Genomic DNA, 20,022 nt, shown 5'->3' on the forward strand with positions numbered 1-20,022 from the left:
TTTTCATCCATCCTTTGAACAAATTTAACTGCTAATTTCCGGCGCAAAAAGTTATGAATTTATTGACATACTTTTCAAAAAAATTTGGGTGGCCCGAGGCGGGCCACCAAATTTGCCCCTTTTTGAAATTTGGTGGCCCGACTTTCATTTTTGGTGGCCCCGGGCCACGGGGCCACCGTTAGTGTCGAGCCCTGATATATGTGTTTGATTTTACAGGTATTGATACTATGTCCAAAAAAAAAAAAACACCAACCCTTTCAATAGAATACACATACTGCCTCCTTTATTCAACCCATAGGGGTTAATCTTGTGCTTTTGTAAGAGTCACTGGTCTGTCACATCAATTTAGGTTTGCTATGAAGAGAACATGTAACAATACTGCTTTGTTTGAGCACCCAACCAGTTTAATCCTCTTTGCTCTTCCTGAAGCCACACTACTTGTTCACCAGGCTTTATTGTGTTTTCTCATGAATACATGTACCTTTTATGACAGCAAAGGTACAGTTTAGCAGTAATGTCCTTGTCAACCAGCAAGCATGACAGTACCAATACAAAATGTATGTCCCTTTAGCTGTTTTAAATTCTCATAATAATGTGCTAAAGGGGCCTGTAAATATCAGCTCAATGAGGCTTGTGAACTGCCAATGTACAAAGTGCACACCAAATGTAATAATGGCACATACATTTGTACACTTGTAACATCATGAAGATGTATACAAATTGTATGTTACCAGTGTAGGAACAAACTGTTTGAGATGAGAGCTAATCCAAACACTAGTACAGAAGTATTAGTATAAATAGTGTCTCATTTGGTAAATTACGATGCATCAACCTGGACTGGCAGGACCAGGGCAGTACCTGACATTAGTACTGTAGCAAGTATAATGATCTGTACTCCTCAAATTTAGAATGCCATCACTTGATGAGTGTAATTGATAAGTCCTCAATTTGACTCTTTGGCAGAAGCGACTGGAGCTGAACAATGAAACATTTGTCTTAGGGTTTGTGCATACAAGTATCTTTGTACTAATGTACATGTAGTTTTCCCAGAATTTTAACTTCACTGGTATTGTAGATGATGTCTGCTGCATGGGAACAGCAGATTACTTATTACCTGATCCCTTCCCTGTCCCACCAATTGACCATCCTCTCAAAATAGAAAATTACAGTGACTGGCTCAGTTGATTCATATTTGGTAGATTAAACGAGCTTCCATTGTGTTACAGCTGCACTCACTTTATATCTTCAGAGTTTACTCAAATTGGACAATATCAAAAGAATTCACTGCAAAAACTTCGCAGAATTTTGCCAGTGTGACCGCAAAGATCACGAAAACCTTGCGATCTTTAAATTTACGATCTTTTACCAGTGTGACCGCAGCTTATGAGACAACGATCTCAAAGGCAAAGCTGAAGCTTCTTGCCATCTTCACACTCAGTAAAGCAGCATGTAACAGGGGAGGGGAAACCATGATGCTTACAAAATATGAGTCTTTTTGTTTTTCTCTTTTTATTTTGGACTTGTAAATTTTAGGTTCGGACAAGTAAAAAATTGAAAAACTGGGTACCTACTGGTCTGACAGGGACAGGTCGGGCCATTAGAAAATGGATTAGTGTGCAGCCCAGCTTTATGATTTTTTTTTTTTTAAAGAATTGTTTAAAACTTCAAAGAGCATTGAAATTTTCTTCCTGTCACATACAGCTCCTGAAAAGGCCTAAAATATTTCTGGTGTATTATGATTATCTGTTCAATATACTGTAGAACTGTACATACAATGTAGTATACAATGTACAGTACAACTGTACATGTATCACACTTCAATTTGCCAACTGTGTAAAAGTACTCATTAATCCTTTTCGAATTTGCTATGTACAATTGTATTGTATACAATATATCATACTCATACAATATATTGTTAATGCATGCATTTTTTTCTTATTTAGAGGCTCCTCACATGCATTACTTTTGATTAATTTTATATGATCATGAATAGAAAGCAAAATGCCCTCTTAGTTCTAATTTTTAGAAGTATACTGCTCTCTGAATGTCAGCCTTCTACATGTATTCACTTTCATTGGTTTAGGCACCCCAAATTTTTGGTCTTTTAGAAAAAAAGGAAAAGTCCAGCTACAGTTCTGTACTAAATTGGCTTAGAGTGCATGGCCAGAGTTTATTTGGAGACAATTGTCCCAGTAGTGTAAGATCAAATCAGCAACCTCATGCCAATGGTTGGCATTGGATCAACAAAGACCCCGTTTACAGTGCGGGGCCGGGCTCGGCCGCGGCCGAGCCCGGCCTCTATTGCGCGGCCAAGCCCCGCAATTTTGTCCGTTTACACTGCTGGGCTCGGCCGCGCTTTTGATTCAAACCTTTCAATATTTTGTCGTAGTGGCGCTCTGCTTGTAAACAAATGCAATTTGGTATTGTCTGGTTTTCAGACCCTTTGCCAAATGAATTCCGTGGCGACGAAGTCGCCGTTCGGGCAAAGGCCTTTGCCGAAGGAAAGAATCCTTTGCAGGACAAAACCACCTTAAACTATACTAGTTTTCGACGTTGAGGGGGTTAATATCCTGAATAGCGAAAGATACAGACAGAGGGTTTTGAAGCCAGACTAAAATTGGCCGCGCAATTGGCCGTGCATTTGGCCCAGTTTGCGTTTACACCAAGAAAAGGCCGGGCTCGGCCGCGGCTTGGCCGCGGCCGAGACCACCTCCAGAGCGAGGCCAAATGCGAGGCCAATTTTGGCCTCGCATTTGGCCTTTTGCGCGTTTACACTGAAGCGGGGCTGGGCACGGCCGCGGCCGAGCCGCGGCCGAGCCTCGCTCTGTAAACGGGGTCAAAGTTCTCTAAACTAAAACATCCCTTGCCTCCCTGTTCTCCGCCATCACATGCTAGTTTTGAGTAAGTTGCATTTTGTGCAATATAAACATGACATGATGAGGCCTTACTAAAGGATTAAGTAAGTGCATTAAATGTGGAAATATGCATGCATTTTGTGCAACATGAAACTAGTGCAAAAAGCACACTTTTTTGTTGTTGCTAGTTACAAGTGTACTGGTACATTGTATACATGTAATTAGAAATGCTATTTTACATCTTTATTCTGGGGAATTTAAGGCACGCAAAATTCATCTTATCTGGCTGAGTGCAAAAACTTAATCGTGCGAATTATGGCAGTACATTTCCATTTTTTCAGTTGTGGAGATTTGAATAAGTACATTTATAACGCTTCACTGGTGCTGGGCCAGATCATGCACTTCAGCTTTGGGTTGGTGTGAACATGCCTTTATGGCATGGACAACAGAGTGGGGGTAGTTTGTTTTCTTGTTTTTTTAATGTTTTCTTGAAGCTGTGGACCTACATATTGTAGCTATTCCTTGCCAAATTGCTTATCTTGTTCTTACATCAGAGATTGGCAAAAATCAGGTGATCATACCTGATTGGATCATAATCACCTGATCTCATAATGGCTTGTAGAATTACAAATTTGTAGATTGTCAAATGTTTCACATTATATTTTGCTCAAATCAAGTTAGCTACATGTACAGTAGCTAACTGTACTGTAAACTGTGGAAATATACACCCAAGAGATGCTCAACCTGAGAAATGTGATAGTGTAATCCTTTCAGACTTTAAGAGGGAAACAAAAATGTAGGGCCTATGTACCATGTTCCTGCACATATCGAACTGAATGAGCTGACTGAAAACTATGAAATGTATAGGCATAAAGTACACTGTACATACAATGTACCTGTAGGAGGGATGAGAAAGGGTGTGTGTGGGGAGGGGTGGGGATTGATGCAAAAATTTAATAAAAGGATATTCCATCATCCAAAATATATTTGTTTATCTTGAATATACAGTGTATCTTGCTCCTAGAGAAGCTTCACATGGATTACTAGTTGGCTATTCAATGTATGAGATTGTATGGCGAAAGCTAAACTTTGTGTGAGTGTCTAATTAAACCGCTCTCGTTTAACTGAGTCACCTCTAAGTTTATGAACCCACATACTGATGCCTATTCCTCTGCTTTTCCACACATGACAGCCAGAAGTGTTCAGAATATTTCCATTATATTAAATATGAACTGCTCTTGGGCTTGGATTTCTGGCTTCAGCTAGGTGTAATGAATAGTGCTCGGCATCAGTAAGGCATACCGACTGTGGCCTCCAGTGTGCAGCATTGAGTGAACTGTAATCCCCTCTGTGATCAAGTGAAGTTATATTCAGTCTGTCAGGACTGACCTTTGGGTAAATTTTGTTGTAAATCAGCTGTGTGGGATGCTACTTGGTGGAAGACAGGCAGCATCTTTGCCCAAGATTCATCTCTAAGGGCAACCTTGCAAATAGAAATATTTGATTTGTCTTCAGCAATTCATTGTTCATGTGTTTTTCTGACCTTTGTTTTATGGAAATAATGCTTTAGAGGTATTCCAAAAATAGACAAAGGAAATACAAAAGACCCATCTCAAAATCATTTTCAAATCATCATTTTTTCAAATCATTGTCATATTGATGTACACATGTATGCAAGCTGCAAGTCTGCAATTCAAAGCAAAATCATCACCATGCTGAAAATGCCAATTTCGTGGGTGAGTAATGAAGGAGCAGATTTGAATTTTCAAACTTCAGAATATCAGCAAGCAAGATGTTGATTATAAGTAGATAATGTAAGCTATTAAAGGTTATCACCTTAATGTGATCAGTATGTAATGTTTTAACCTATGGGTAGAGAGATACAGTACATTGCTCCCTTCTTCAACTTAAAGAAAAAAAAAAGTAGAGAACACACAAATTTACTTGGTTGAACTACAGCAGAAATGGGTGTATGATGCAGTCAAACATATGCTAAAAAGCTTTGTCATTGCTGTAAGCAACTGTTTGGACACTAAAGATTAGCATCTTCTACAAACTGTATCTAATTGTGATGTAAACTTCTAGACAAAAGCTTCTTCAAACCACTCTTTTTGAAAGGAAATGTTAGCAACAACATTCTGCAAAAGATATACTAGTAGTGCGTTAAATGCATGTACAGTTGAACCTCTCTTATCCGGCCTCCCTTTATCCGGATCTCTCTATTATACGGACGCAATCTCGCTGTGATTTTTTCCTCTTTTTTATAATTACGGGAGGAAGGGGGGATTCCCAACTCCTTGAGAACTCCTACACAAACACACATGAATTACATATACTTGATACATTTCTTAATAGTTATTTAGGTAAATAATCCCAAGAATTTATAAAAGAAAATGATTTCATTCTTGCAAACACGAACCTCTATTTTGGGGTCTGTTACTGAGTGTAACAATGAAAAGGTTGCAGTATACACATTACTACATGTGGTACTACAATGGGCTACTGTACATGTGTATGTATATTATGTACATACATGTATAAAACATTGAGTCTCCCTTATCCGGCCAAATCCCTTATCCGGATGAGCCCCGGTCCCGACTTGTCCGGATACGAGAGGTTCAACTGTATACCTTTTCCGGTGTACCAGGTATGAGAGTCTGTTAACAGTGGTACAGACCGTGTATAAAAATGCTATTTTATGTCATAGCTACTGCATAGCATAGAACTCAGAAGATTTGCCATTATGTCTTTTCTTCACTTGAGAAAAGGCTGAATGGAAAAGGTATTGCAAAACTCAATTTGGCAGCGCTAATTCTTTTGTGAGGGGTAAAGAATCAGATTTCATTGAACTTGTGACGGAGTAATGAAATATTGACTGATCATGTTGGCTGAGAAAAATGTACAGTAGGATACAGTTGTACCAGTAGTTGAAAATGTCGCTCTCTTTTTAATCTCCCTTTCTTTTTCTTCCATCTGTTTGCTGATTGACCCTGTTAGCAACTGAAGATTCTGTACATAATGGCCTGTGGTTCCCTATTCATAACAATATTGCTCTCATTTCGACAAATTTTTAAATGATTTAGAATACCTCACTGCATGTTTATTTTTGTCTATTATAAATCATGAAAGCCTATCAAGACTTTACCGAGAGAATGGTGTGTCACAGAAGTAATTCTGACATTCTTTTGTTGACCTTTGACCGTTTTTGAATGACATATTTACATAATAAAAACAAAACAAAAAATGGTTAATTATAAAACTATAAAAGAAAATGGACGGGCGGTTTTAGGGACTAATAAGACAGGCGGTTTCGGGCATTTCAGGGAGCAATAAGACGGGCAGCTTAGTTGCTAATGGGTTAATTTAATTGCTCTCTTCTTTTTCTGCATAGAGTACAGTGTATCTTCTTGTCTAATGAACTAGGTACAGTGAACACATATCAATATGACACACAGTGAACGTTGTAGATTCTCTCGCTCTCATTATCAGGTGAGTGCATGCGCACTAGGAAGGATGCATGAAGCATGAATGTCAAACTTTCCGGCCCACAAACTATTTGTATGCTGCCATTGTCATTGCTTCTGGCGAAGTGCTGCTTTCATTACATGTAAGTAACGATTGTGTGGAGCAAGGTTAGTCAAGGGCAGTGTTGCAGCCGAGGAACCCAGTTCATACATGCCCGTGCAACACTGAGCAGATGAATTCCTAAGTGGTCATCTTCCTAATATCGAGATGGCGATTAAAGTGTTGCAACTGTGCTGTTTTACCCGCGGCATTGATACTTCATTAATTTTGTGTGGCTAATCAAGTGTGTCGTAATGATGTACAGATACGTGGTAGGAGGAAAAGTGGCACGCTCCATTGCTGCTTTTCCGTTTGCAGCTATTGGACTGTGGCTAATTCAGCATGATTGTTTTTCTCCTATTGGTGGAGCTGCCTCTAACAAGGCAGCATGATGACATGGCAGTTCCATTATTTCTAGTATTGCTAAGCAACACTAGTTGCAAGTACCATTAGTGTGGCATTCATCATAGGCAATCTTGTCTGTAGACAACTGGACATGGAGACAACAGCATCTGAGCTTGCTTTCTCACCTTTTCATGCCCCACTTAAAACAGAAGTGTTCAATTCTTTGATTCTCTTCTTACAAACATGCATGTTTGTACAATTGTATTGCATTGAAATTAAAGTCTCAATTCATTAGTACATATCTTATGAAATGCTGAAAATATCACTCCTGTAGTAATTATGAATCCACATAATTGGTCACCATTATCTATATAATCATTTCATTCTTTATTTATTCAATGCCCATTTGTGAGAAAGACTTTTACTATCCAGAGAAGTAGAGCAGTTTGTACTCTGAAAGTGACTTCCAAAATAAAACCTTAAAAGTCAGTAAGTTTGCATGCTTCTGTTGCTTTTCAAGTAATACATGTTAATTCAATTCTTGTATTTTTAAGATTTCCTAAACTACATGTATCTTGTATACTGTCATCCTAGATTCTATCTTGGCAATTGTTCACAAAACAGTAGATGAATAAAAACGTAAGGTTTATTATCGAGGAGTAATAATGATTAACAATTTGAAACTCCTGCTCTACCAATATAGCGTTCTTAGATCCATCTTTCAATTTACCATTGACATAGCAAACATTGAACTAGCAGGTTGTAATGATAATGAAAAGATTAAATGACCGCTATTTAGCTGACTTTCAGATGCCTATACGCTACATTGTTTTGTCCCCATAGGGGGCAGTAGACCAACAGGTAGTTGTGACGGTGTGTGTGTGAAGTGTGCTTGCCTTGAGCAGAACAGCCAGGACATCATTAATTTGTAATGAGAATTGATTGCTTTCTCTACGCTTCTTTGTCCACCTCTATTGTATTCTTTCGTAAGGCGTGTTTCAGAGTGAGGGACATCGTATTCCCTGCACAATAAATTGTGCTGGAATCCTTTCTCACCCCCTGCTTTTTGAAGTAGACTACTGGTGTATAGCCCTGGATATGTTAGAATGGTTGAAAGGACTGTAATAGGGTGAAGGGTGCATTTTAGGGTCTGGGTAGGTAGCTACACATTTGTAAGTAGTGAAACGTTTGCATCCTGCTTCTTATGAATATGTTCCCCCAAAGTTCAGTGCAGTGGAAATTGGTTTAAATCGTTACAGGGGATGTACCGGTATTTGTAGAGAAATTGAAATTTGTTCCTGGTCCACTGGGCCGAAGAAATTAGGCTGTGTACGTACATGTACGGCATTTTCTCAAAGAATTAAAATGCAAATTTTGATAGCATACAGTGACGAATTCTGTTCCATGTAGGAATTGCATTTCTATTTGGTCATTGAATTCAATATTTTGTTTGTTGATATTTTTATTGTTTTCACAAATGACGGGTAATTTAAACTATTAATTCTAAAGCAATAACCATCGCTTATTATTTTTTTTCTTAATTTTTGCAAAAAAAGCACTACTTAATCAATTCAGTAATTATTGTAGGTAGCCTGTAAAAACTATAATCCTTCTTGCTCTAAGATTTTTAAGTTCGATCCTAGAAATTTTTCGTACTGTCAACCCATAAGAAAACTCATGGACACATGCAGTAAATGTCACACTACTACTAGAGATTAGATTGCGAGTAGTGTACTGTAGTTCTGGAATGACAATCCGAGCAAAGAAACTCATTTCTACACACACACCCACAAATGAGTTTTTTCATGGGCAGTTCAGATTTTAAGGGGTTGAATTCTGCAGTGTGCTTGTTTCCAATTCTGTCATCAAATACACTACATGCAAGTGCTTGGGGTGAGAATCTTAATCTGATCTGATCTGTAAATGTTGTTTGCAAGCTTTCAAGTCGTGCTGCTTGATTAGCAAAATTATGAGTATCGTGCAACAGGCTGACCCTGACATTCATGTGAGTGTCACGAGAATGACAGTGTGAACAAACATCTGCCTCACACAAAACACTGAAGCGCAGGACACTGTGAGTTTTGACGAGATGCTACTGGCAGCTAGGAGGAGTATATGTATTTGCGCTTCGGCTGAGTCAATAATCAGTATCAACATTGTCTAGTATCAGCCGTAGTTGGGGACATGTTTGATGAGTAGCCTTTCATTGCCCTGCCAAGGTTTCAATTGCAGGGGGGTTCCGCTCGGCACACTCCAAGCTAGGAGAACAGAGAGACTGCCAGGACAACAGAAAACAAACCTGGCCGCTCCTCACCTATTCAGTCATGGGAACCTTTGTGCACATTTAGATTTCTTTGTACAGTCCACATTCAACAAGTGTCTCTTTTTTCAGGAAAAAAAAAAGGAAATGTGTGTGTGTGTGTGTGTGTGTGTGTGTGTGTGTGTGCATGTGCATGCAAGGACCAAGTGCAGAGTACTGTAAGAGCTGTTGTTTTTGCTTTACAGATATTGTTACAAATGAGGAGGTCACAAACATTTTCTTGTGAGTGAGGTTTTTTTTTTTTTTTTTTTTTTTTTTGTGTGTGTGTGTGTGTGTGTGTGATATTTTGACTTTGAGGCTATCATAAGTGCAGTAATTCCTTTCCATTGCAATATTTTCTTGTGCTGTTAAATTTGCGACCCAACCATGATTTGCAAAATTTGCAGTAGTTAGGGGAGAGAGGGGCTAATGAGGCCCCGGGGTAAAAGAGGCCCCTAAGTAGAAGTTTGCTTACTACTCAAATATGCCAAGGCCAAACCAGTGGCTGACCATGTGGTCTGAGAGGCAACTTCCCTGCCTTCACTTGCAATATCATGTATGAGCCATACCCCTAAGCACATGGCTCTGAGGAGCTGTTAACTACAGGCATCTCCAAACTGAAATTCGAAAAGTGGCTTGTCCACTTTGGATTAGTGAGTACTGTACCTACACACTACTGAATATTATATATTTTTTCTATGTATTTTATAAAGCTACTATTGCCCATGCTAGCATGATATTTAATTTAATGAAATTTTATTTTATTTTCTGACTGGGAGTGGATGACTGTAGGACTACCATCGGGGCAAAAGAGGCCCCCTGTACAAAAAGCTCTATGATGACTGTTTTTGATGAATGTAGTTTTACCTGTGCACCTAATTCATGTATAAAATTGTACTTACTAGATGTTAACTTAGTAGTAATTAATGTAATCAATCACAAATTGAAACAAGTACTGTCATTTTTCTTGATTTCAGGGTGTGTTATCTTTCCCGGCAAAATTTTAAAGCCGGCCAACAACCGAGCAACATCATGCTCAATGACAAGTTACATAAATCGGACAAGAAGAGAAAAGAAAGTAAAAAAGCAAAGAAGCAGGAGAGACAGACCAAGAAAAACCAGAAACAGAAGAAGGGTAGACAGGGGGAAAGTGTTGCTGACGAACCAAAGGCACTTGTTCTCAGTGAAAGTGAAAATCAAAGCGATGATGATGAGGTTGAGAAATGTGAAGTTTGTGGAATTATAGATGACACTACTAACTCGGATCAGTTTATTGGCAGTAACTTAAAATTGTGACCCAAGTGGTACTGTAAAACTGTTTCTTGTAGTGGGATTGATCTCTTATCAGTTTTAGATATTTCTACAGTTGATTTTGTGTGTGTCCACTGCCAGGAAAACATGTAGGACAACATACTATACCTGTCCAGTGACCAGAAATGAGAACAAAAAATCTTGGGTGTCACGCACTATACACAACAGTAATTAATCAATTAACTAATTAAACAGGGAAGTATTTGTAAGACATACATTATCAGTATTGACTGTTTTATGAATGCAGTAACATTAATTTCAGTTTTACTCATTAATGTGCATGTAATATATTGAGAATGCAAACTAGGTTTGAAGAGGGCCTCTTTTACCCCATCCCACTGGGGCAAAAGAGGCCCCAAAACTTTGTCATTTAAAGCTAATTACTATGCAAATTAAAATGATTGGTTTTCTGATTGTAATTGGATAATGTAGCTGTCACCTGCAACTACAGTATCAGTTGAATCATTACCATGTACCTGCTGCTTTTGATTAACAAGATATTTGATGAATTGTAAAAAAGGGGGCCTCATTAGCCCCTCTCTCCCCTAAGCCCTTTTGAAAATAACAGCTTTTACAGTAACCAGTTTCTGTATGGTTGCCAGTCCAGCAGATGTTGTAAAGTTTCAAGACTCTCGATAATCAAGATTTGCTAATTCTTACTCTCCCTTTCTGTCAAACATCACACCAATTATCTATGTCAGTGCTATTAAAAAAGAATTCTAAAAGAAATTAACTGTATCATTTTTTGTAAATCTTTTTTTTTTTGGGGGGGGGGGTGTTAGGGGAATGGGATGCTGGTGGGAGGGTGTCATTTACAGTAGTTGCTATACATAGATACTTAGTAATCTTTGGCTGCGTTTATCATCTGTCCCAAGTTTGAAACAGCTTTCCATTTCCATACCCACTACCAAAAGTTGTTTCCAAAGCCCTTTACAAACGCCTTTCAAAATAAGTTGCGTTTATCAACTCATCGCCACCACAAAAACTGGCCCTATCACTGCACAGCTGCATTACACCGTTTGACCCAAGGAGAAGGGGTCATATACGGCGTGCGCATTTTTGTTTTGGCTAGCTATGATAGTGTTCCTATATGGTACATAATGTGTACTATATCATAGCTCCGAGGGCCAGTTTTGGACTTTCAATTTCAGTTCATGTTGAACCACGGGCTCTGCCCACAAAAGCAGCAGATACATCGTACCTCACGTCCTCTGGTGCCCTCACTTCCTCTGGTGCCCAATTGGCACCTTTAGTAGCCATATCCGCAGTCAAAACCATAAATACAGTACCTGGTTAGAGAAGAGCGATCAATACAGAAAGTAGCTTACAAACAAACAAATGAACGTCTACGCTATAGTACGTATTAAGGTATTACACAGTGCACATGACATGCACAAATTCCGTAATACACACTGTGCTGTGTGTGATGTTTGGCGTGGCGCGTGTCTTTTCAGAAACCGGAAACGCATGGTTGGTAACTGCAGTACAAAGTCGTTTCAAAACAGCTCTGTGCTTGTGTCACTTCTAGAACCGTGTTTCTGGCTGAAACCTGTTTCGGAAAGCACAAATTTGTGGTTTTCAAAAAGGCTTTCCGAACCCCATAATCAAAACAGCTTTGCATTTATCATCTCTAAAAAAAATCCCTGAAAGCACTATGGAAAACCAATTTCAATTAAAAAAAGAAAGAAAGAAAAGGAGGTGACCTCAAAAAAGGAAGCAGGCGGGGAATTTGACTTCACCTAGATCGGTTACACACAAGAGAAAATTCGTAACTTGAATCATCATTGTAATGATGATTGCAATTCGTCTTTAGAATTATCGGACCTTACACACGCTCACTCGAAAACTGTGATTAGAATTCGAATTCTCGAGCTAAGGCGCTACGTAATCCGTGGTGACTTGTCAATCAAAATGTACGATCGAGTGCATGCATGCGGCGCGCGTATTATCTACGGAAGTGCTTGAAAGGTCACGTAAGCTCCGCCCCTCAAAAGATGTTTTGGAGGTCAAGCATTACACACGCAAATTTCGCACCGTAATTTGAGTGAAACTTCACTGGAATTCACCTCCGGACTAGAATTTGAATTCGTGATTGTGATTAGCATTCGTGATTCTTATTTGCTTCCACACATGCTAAAAATTCGTCATTAGAATTATTTTTCACTGGAATCATCATTCAAATGACGAATTTTTGACCGTGTGTAACCGCTCCTAATGTCATATGCCCAGTACAGCCACACATACTGGTACACAAAGCCTCTCCAACAGCAAAAAGCGTGCCATGGCCTTCAACAAAATAGTCTCTATTAAACATTTTCCAAGAATTTTCTGTAGCACATCCCGTAAATGTGATTGAAAAATACTTTGATTCCATTGGTTGGTTGACTTTGTACGTACAGTGTATAATCCTGTTTGTGTTCAGAGCAAGGCAGTGTGCAGAGATGAATGATACAGAAGAGCAGAGATTGTTAATAAAAGAGCAAAGTGCTAATATCATACAGTTAAATTAGTTTGCAAACATCAAAAGCATGTTCATAGAGTACTCTGGCTACAAATCTAATCACATGGAGTGCTTTTAACCACAAACTTTAAATTGGTTGTCAACTTATTGATTTAGCACATCGGAATTAGAAATATTGGACAACATCCATTTTATAAAATTTGAATGGTTGAGATTGTGATAATGACATCAGGGAAAAAGTTCCATTCATTTAACCTTAGACGTGCTCTCTGATTATTGGGTGAAATTTGTATAGGAAAGTCATAGGAAAGTTATCGCATTCAAGGTCTGTTCAGTAGGACACAGTTCTCGTCATCCTCAAGGTGAAGCGAGGATTTTTCAAGTTCAAGCCATCACAGTATCATTACACCGTGACACTGTACTCTTGACGAGATTGAATATTAGATCAGTGGCACGATCTACAGCTACCTGAATTTACTGGGGATTTGCTGTGAATGAGCCAATCACACACCACAATGCACTCCTATTTTCACGCATTGGTATGACATCAAAAGAATGTTCTCGACAGTAAAAGATTGTCCTGTGTGCAGAACAAGCTCAATTTCTTGCAGATCAGTTTCTTCCACTTTCTATACTGAAGTCAGTTTTTGCCTGTCATGTGCATTTGCAGAAACATGATGAGGGACCAAGGCGACCACCAATCAAGGCGAGAAACACTTGGAATGGAGGGGACGATGTGTGGGACTCGACTCCGACAACGAGACGCAGCCATGCAGCAACACAAGATCTGGGCTTTGAGCAAGGTAATCATCTGATCCCTCTACATCCAAATGACCATTTACACTTACAATGTAAAAGCTGCCTCCATGCTGTATGAACTGTGCAGCCACCACTTTATGCTCAAAGTGACCTCTTGAGTTATGTATAAAGTTTTTTTTGGGGGAAATAGAGAATACATGTGTATACATGTACAACATAGGATGTTAGAAATTTCATTAACTTTTCATTAAACATTGAAAGTTTAAATTACATTGTAATGCAAATCTTTTCTTTTGTTGTTGCCGGTGAAATGAAAACAGAATAAAATACATCCATATGGTCACTACTTTTCTTAATTGTAATAACACTGCATTGATCGTTCACAAGGGAAGGGTTTTGTAGCTGCTTCTTTGATGATCAAAAACATGTTATTCATATTTTTGTTGAATTTGAGAATTGTGAGATCATAAATGCATCAAATTGTCTTGTCTGTACAGTGGGTAGTTGGTTACAAATTCACTGTTTCATGGAAATGTGTCAATCTTTATTTCATAAATCTCCCTACTAATTATGTTCAGTATATTGTGATGATTACAATCAGTTTTCATATCTGTTTTTTTTTTTTACGCTATATGTACGTTGAAGTCAACTCAAGCATGGAGAGGCATTTTACTTTAACACCAAAAAACCCCCAAACCAATAAACATTATTACGTAATTCAGTTCTCAAATAATGATTGAAAAACTAAAGACATTTATAATGCAAACCTCAGAAGTGTTAACAGTGGGTCTAAGATCAATTATTCTGCAATGCACATAGCCAAGCAACTGAACTGCAAGTTTTGCTTTACAGTGCTGAATGCATATTTGATCATCATATGATATGCACTGAATAGACCCAGAGGACTGAAAAGAGAAGAATAAAATAAGTTCAGTTCAGGAGGTTGAATGACGTCAAGCACTTTATGGTGATTCATTAGCTTTTACTGAGGTGCCTCAGCCATCCCTACCTCCCTGCACACATACAAATATAGCCTGCAAAGATACGAAGCAGTCAGGTTGTTTTTCAGAGTTTTACCAGTAATGAGACCTCTTGAGACATCCTGTATTCACTTTTGACATAAAGACTCAAATCATCCCTTATCAAATGCAATCGTCCTTCAAGGGCAAATACAATGTACATGTACATAACACATGTTTATGTATATATTTTCCTCGATTCTGGAGGGTCTACAAGTGTAGATGGCACAAGTTTAGCATGCACCTGGCAAAAAGAAAAAAAAAAAGAAGAAAAAGAGACGAAGAAATGAGAAATGCTCCAAAAATAAAAAATACAGTGTAGAGACTTGTCTTGCAGAGGGATGTTAAAGAAAGTGCCTTGAGAGAGCTATATTTATTAACCTACAGACCTGTGGGATTAAGTCTGTTAGCTTCGGAGATTGTATTGAGCGCACGATAGTACATAGTGTCCATAGTAAGCTCAAAACAGTGCATGGTTTTGCTCAAAAATACGCCTTAGAAATTAATACTGAAATAGTCACTCCACTCATTTTTGCTTGCATATTGTATTTAGGGTTGTTCATATAAGATGGAAACTCATATTATTCTTGATTTTTCTTTCACATTGTCTACAATTTCATAACCATGTGAAAATTACATATTTTTGAAAGGAACATGTCTTGAGATATATATATCGTGGTTTTAATTATCTCCTCTTTGACCTTCAGTCAATACTGATAAATTTGATTTGCAGATATAGGTATCTAAACTGATTCAGTTCAAGCAAGAATTTAAAGATTTAAAAAAAGTTTTGTATCACATTTCTTTTTTTTTTACGTTTGTTTCATACAATTTTCCTACAAATTTGAACCATGGTTACTAATATCTTCACTTATATCTTCACATTATTTTTGCACTGATTGTGTCTGTGTTTGTTTCTGTATTTGATGGGAGAAGAATGGTGGTCTAGTAGTACATGTATATCATATTCTTAGGTAGTCTGGTCACTTTTGTAAATTATTTCAGACCCAACACTTGAAATTGGTGATTTATCATCTCTGAATGACAATGGCTGACAGAAATTCAAAACGGCTGTTTACTAAAAAGGCATGATAAGTAGACTGTAGTAATAATCCTTTAATATTTTAATCTACCCATCTAATATACTTTATCTCTTGTTTTTTTTTTTTTTTTTCACCCATTACCATTGTAGGCTCTAGTGGGTCATACCGTCAAATTCACCTGGATAAGCTGAAGAGAGCCTCCCTAAATACTTACCCAGGGAGGGGGCGTGACAACTGGGAGGAACACTCACATCCATCAGGAAGCCACAGTGCTCCTGTCACAGAAAGAGGTGGGTCGGTTTTCTGATGATTGCTTTCACTCCCTCCTCTTCCAACAGTTCAGCTGTGAGAAGCCTTGTTTGAACATACTGCACAGGAATGTCTAAGTATGTAGACACTGGAGATGCCTTTGTTCGCAAACATGAAATTACATGCATTCCACAGAATTTGTGTATAATTGCATACAATGATACTGCTGGATTTATGGATTCTTTTGGTCATAAACTTCTCTGTTGTTGCTGTGCATGTTTTTGTCTCATTGTTACATCTTTGATGGCATAGTAAAGAGTTTGTATGTGAGTACAAGTACTCCTTTAAAGGGATGGTACAGTATTGGTGGAGATGAGAAATGGGCTTTTAACTTTTTGCGAGATACCAAGAAAACACTTACGAAATAGTACAGAGGATACCATTTTAAGAGGAATTCAAAGTTTATTTGATGAAAATTGGGTTTGGAATGACTGAAACATCCAAAAACAAAGTAAAACAAAGCGATCGCAATAATGTCTGGGTCCCACAATTATTAGAATCGCTCTGTTTTGGACATCTCAGCCATTTCAAAACCAATTTTCATCAAATAAACATTGAATTCCTCATGGAATTACATGCTCTTTCATATTTCATAAGAGCTTTTTCATTATCTCGCCAAAAAATATTAGAAACCTGAAATTAGGTCTCAACCAGAACGATACGATCCCTTTAAGGGTGTTGTGGACTTCTCTCAATTACCTCATGGTCATACGGAAGAAGGAGATAATCAGTTGCAATAAATGTCACTTACAGTCAGCTGCAATACATGTTAAATGACGAACTAGCCCAAGATTTCTTGGGATATTTTCCCGACCAAATAGCGTGCTATTTGCGTCTTCACCACACGAATAGCGCGCTATTTTGACATCAGGCTAGTTTCGTAACCGCAAAATAGAGCGCTATTTTGAAACTTCAGGCTGATGTCAAACACATGGTATACTATCTCAATAGTGTTCCCCCTTTAATCAATGGAGAAAAAAAATTGTATTTTTCTCTGTGAAAGAAATTCAGCAGGAGTTGTATGTCATCTCAAGCGTGAACATTTGTGAAATCCGATTGATGTACAGTTGAATAAGTGTCATATTTTTATGACGATCTCATGATTCCCCCGCAGGAAAAACAAACAAAAAACAAACAAAAAACAAGCAAACAACAGCATAAAGAACTACCATTGGGGATATTGAAATATTGGATTAGGCCCTATATATTTTTAAATACATATATTTTTTGGATGAATATTTCTTGGAACACATCCTGTCATGTGTTCTGATCTTGAGTTTCTTGTTTTTAATTTTAATGAGACAGATACAATTGTACATTATCATGGGAATGGTTTAAGCAGGGCAACTCCAGAGCATAAATACTCCTGTTACTGAAGTGAAGATTTGAGCTTTGGGTCAAATTTGTAAAGTCGTTTGCAAACTATATGAAAATTATGAAAATATAACATTGAACTTGCCAGTGTGGATTGAAATATACCTCTCTGATTGAGTTTGATAAGTGTCAAGATCTCATCATTCAAAGAGATATTAACCTTTGGAAGCTTTATGGTATTTTCATAGGTCTCCCCCAAGAAAACCATTGTTAATTGGATACGCTCAGATTCTTGTCAAACTGCTTTAACTTAAGTGAGTCTCTATCTCTCGTCTGTCATTTGGAGTTTTTGTGTACCATACATGTGTGACTTTCTACAAGAGGTGACTTTGGAATGAACATTTGTTTGTCCACTGACAAAGGTAACTGGATTTATTTGAATTCATAAGACTGTATGCAAAATACACCAGTATTGTCTTCGATATCATTCAAAGCAGCATACAGTGTAGTTCTTGCAAGACACATCACATGCCTATACAATGGCCTATACAATGCATGTAGAAAGTATGCAAAGTCAGTGACAGGCTATTGGGTTCCTGATCTATTGAGATTAATAATACAGGAGAGGAAGGAGAGATTTGATTTAAAAAATGCAGTCGTAAATCTGATATAGGCCATGTAAAATGAGAAGCTTTCTTTGATGCATTAAAAAAAACACAACAACCCTGATTTTTCTCATCATGCGTCCAAAATTGAGTATATTAAGGGCTAGACAGTAGCTTCAAGCAGCAATTCTCTCTCATAACGATCACTTAATATTTGACTGTGTTGTATTCCTGTTTGTAGACTGGGAGAGACTCTTTAGATTGGTTTATTTTCATTCTTGACATCCAAGATTTGGGATGAAAGGATGCATTCATTTTCTTCATATGTCAATGAATACAAAAGTAATCGGCAAATGCCTACTTTTTTTCCCCTACCATGTCCGCATCAGGGTAATATGAGCTTTGTGATTTTATTTTGGTGTTTAATATGGAGATCTTGAGCTGGCTGTTGTGTATGCTCAAACAAGGGATGTACGGCATCAAATTTCAGGTTTATTTGCATCAATTCCAAAATACTTGCCTGTTTTGCCAACTAAAGCATCAAAACACTGACTAATACAGAAGGAGAGACCCTGATAAAGGACAACATAAGAGTTTATTGCTTCAGAGGTTTAAAATTCTACCCAGAAGAGGCAATGATCTTACTTCAACTTTTTCTTTCGTCAGGTTGCAAACAAGATCAGTTTATAATGAGGATGGCCATGTGAGAGAGATTTTACTTATTCTTGGTTTTAAATCCAAGCCTACTGTTTCAATACTCAAAACTGTGAAAGAACCCTGGCAAACCAAACAAAGAAGGACCCCAACTTTTTCTGTTTTGCTGTAGGCCTGTATATATGCCGTATTTGTTACTTTTTTTTTGTGGGGGGGGGGGGGGAGTTGTTTTGCAAGATGGCTGTTTTTACCATTTAAAGGCAAACATGCTTTGTATTGTCTCGAAATCAGAAAATCTCTAAAGTTTTCTCCAAAAGAGGGATAATACTTATTTCTCATTCTGTCACTATGGGTCTCCATTGCAAGTTCAACCATTGTGAAATTGTCTTCTAAGTCCCAGCTTGCGAAATATTATCTTTGTGAAATGTATTCTGCCATACAGTAGTATACGGCATGTTTTCTCTTATACACTATCACGTGAGAGATGCATTACATTATGTGTTGATGTACACTGTGCTGTCTAGCTGCAGCTATGATTAGCAGCCCAAATGTATGATGATCCAAGGTAAAACACAGATCTGATAATCGTCAATGTTTTGTGGTTGAAATAATGCTTTATACAAATTCAGATTAAGAAATATTTTCCCATGTAGTAAGATTCACAACTTATTCAATTGCAAAATTTTGCCATGTTGGTGATCAGTTGGACAGTAATATATGTATATTCCATAAAATTAATTTTGCCTCTGTAACTAAAATTGTCCTCGGGAAATCTTAGGGAAATAAAAGATGATGTTGTTGCCTTCATTTTATTTGTATTTGCTTTATCAAGTGAAGCCAAGAGAAACTGACCAGCACTTCTCATGTAACCCATAACGTTTATTAATATCATGCATAACTTCATTGTTTTCATATTCATATGATAGTCATTTATGTTGTCAACATGTTTGTTAACTCATTTGTTGCCTCCTGTGTTTTGTGAATTTCAAAAAAAATGTTAATGCCTGGCCTTTGTGCAGATGTGATATGGGATAAGTGTTATGTTGGAAGAGAAAATGTAGTTTTTCATTTAGGCTGAATAGCCCTAGACTAAGGCAAATGAACTGATGTCAGTTGCTGTGGTGCTCGATACACCACCTTACTTTTTGCTTTTCATATTGGTAGCTACTCACAGCATTCTGCCTCATTTTTCTCAAAATTATCTGCCTGGGTGTTTTCTATGTCTTGTCTGCATGAATTGCATAAAATGGGCTTTCTTTCTGGGCTGCAAGAATGATCTTTAATATACATAGTATAATACCAATCAATTCTTACTTTCAGACCTGCAAGAGATGTCTATTTCAAGTGTTACGACCAAAATCACTCTGAGAATGATCGCACAAAAGAAACAATCAACTGATGTTCAGGCGGTTTATTAACAGTGATATTGTGGGTACAGACTGGTAATCGGCGTCACATCAGTACAATAATGATCACGAGAAACA

At 37.8% G+C, this 20,022-nt stretch overlaps 1 pseudogene; it reads left to right on the forward strand.

Annotated features, from left to right (window-relative positions):
• LOC139714816 (TOG array regulator of axonemal microtubules protein 1-like) overlaps window positions 1-20,022 on the forward strand; it is an 86,459-nt pseudogene that overhangs the window by 3,342 nt on the left and 63,095 nt on the right.

Source organism: Diadema antillarum, unplaced genomic scaffold (genome assembly GCF_040938485.1).
Source record: "Diadema antillarum isolate AM-2024a unplaced genomic scaffold, OU_Dant_1.0 seq00002450_RagTag, whole genome shotgun sequence".
Classification (NCBI taxonomy): domain Eukaryota; kingdom Metazoa; phylum Echinodermata; class Echinoidea; order Diadematoida; family Diadematidae; genus Diadema; species Diadema antillarum.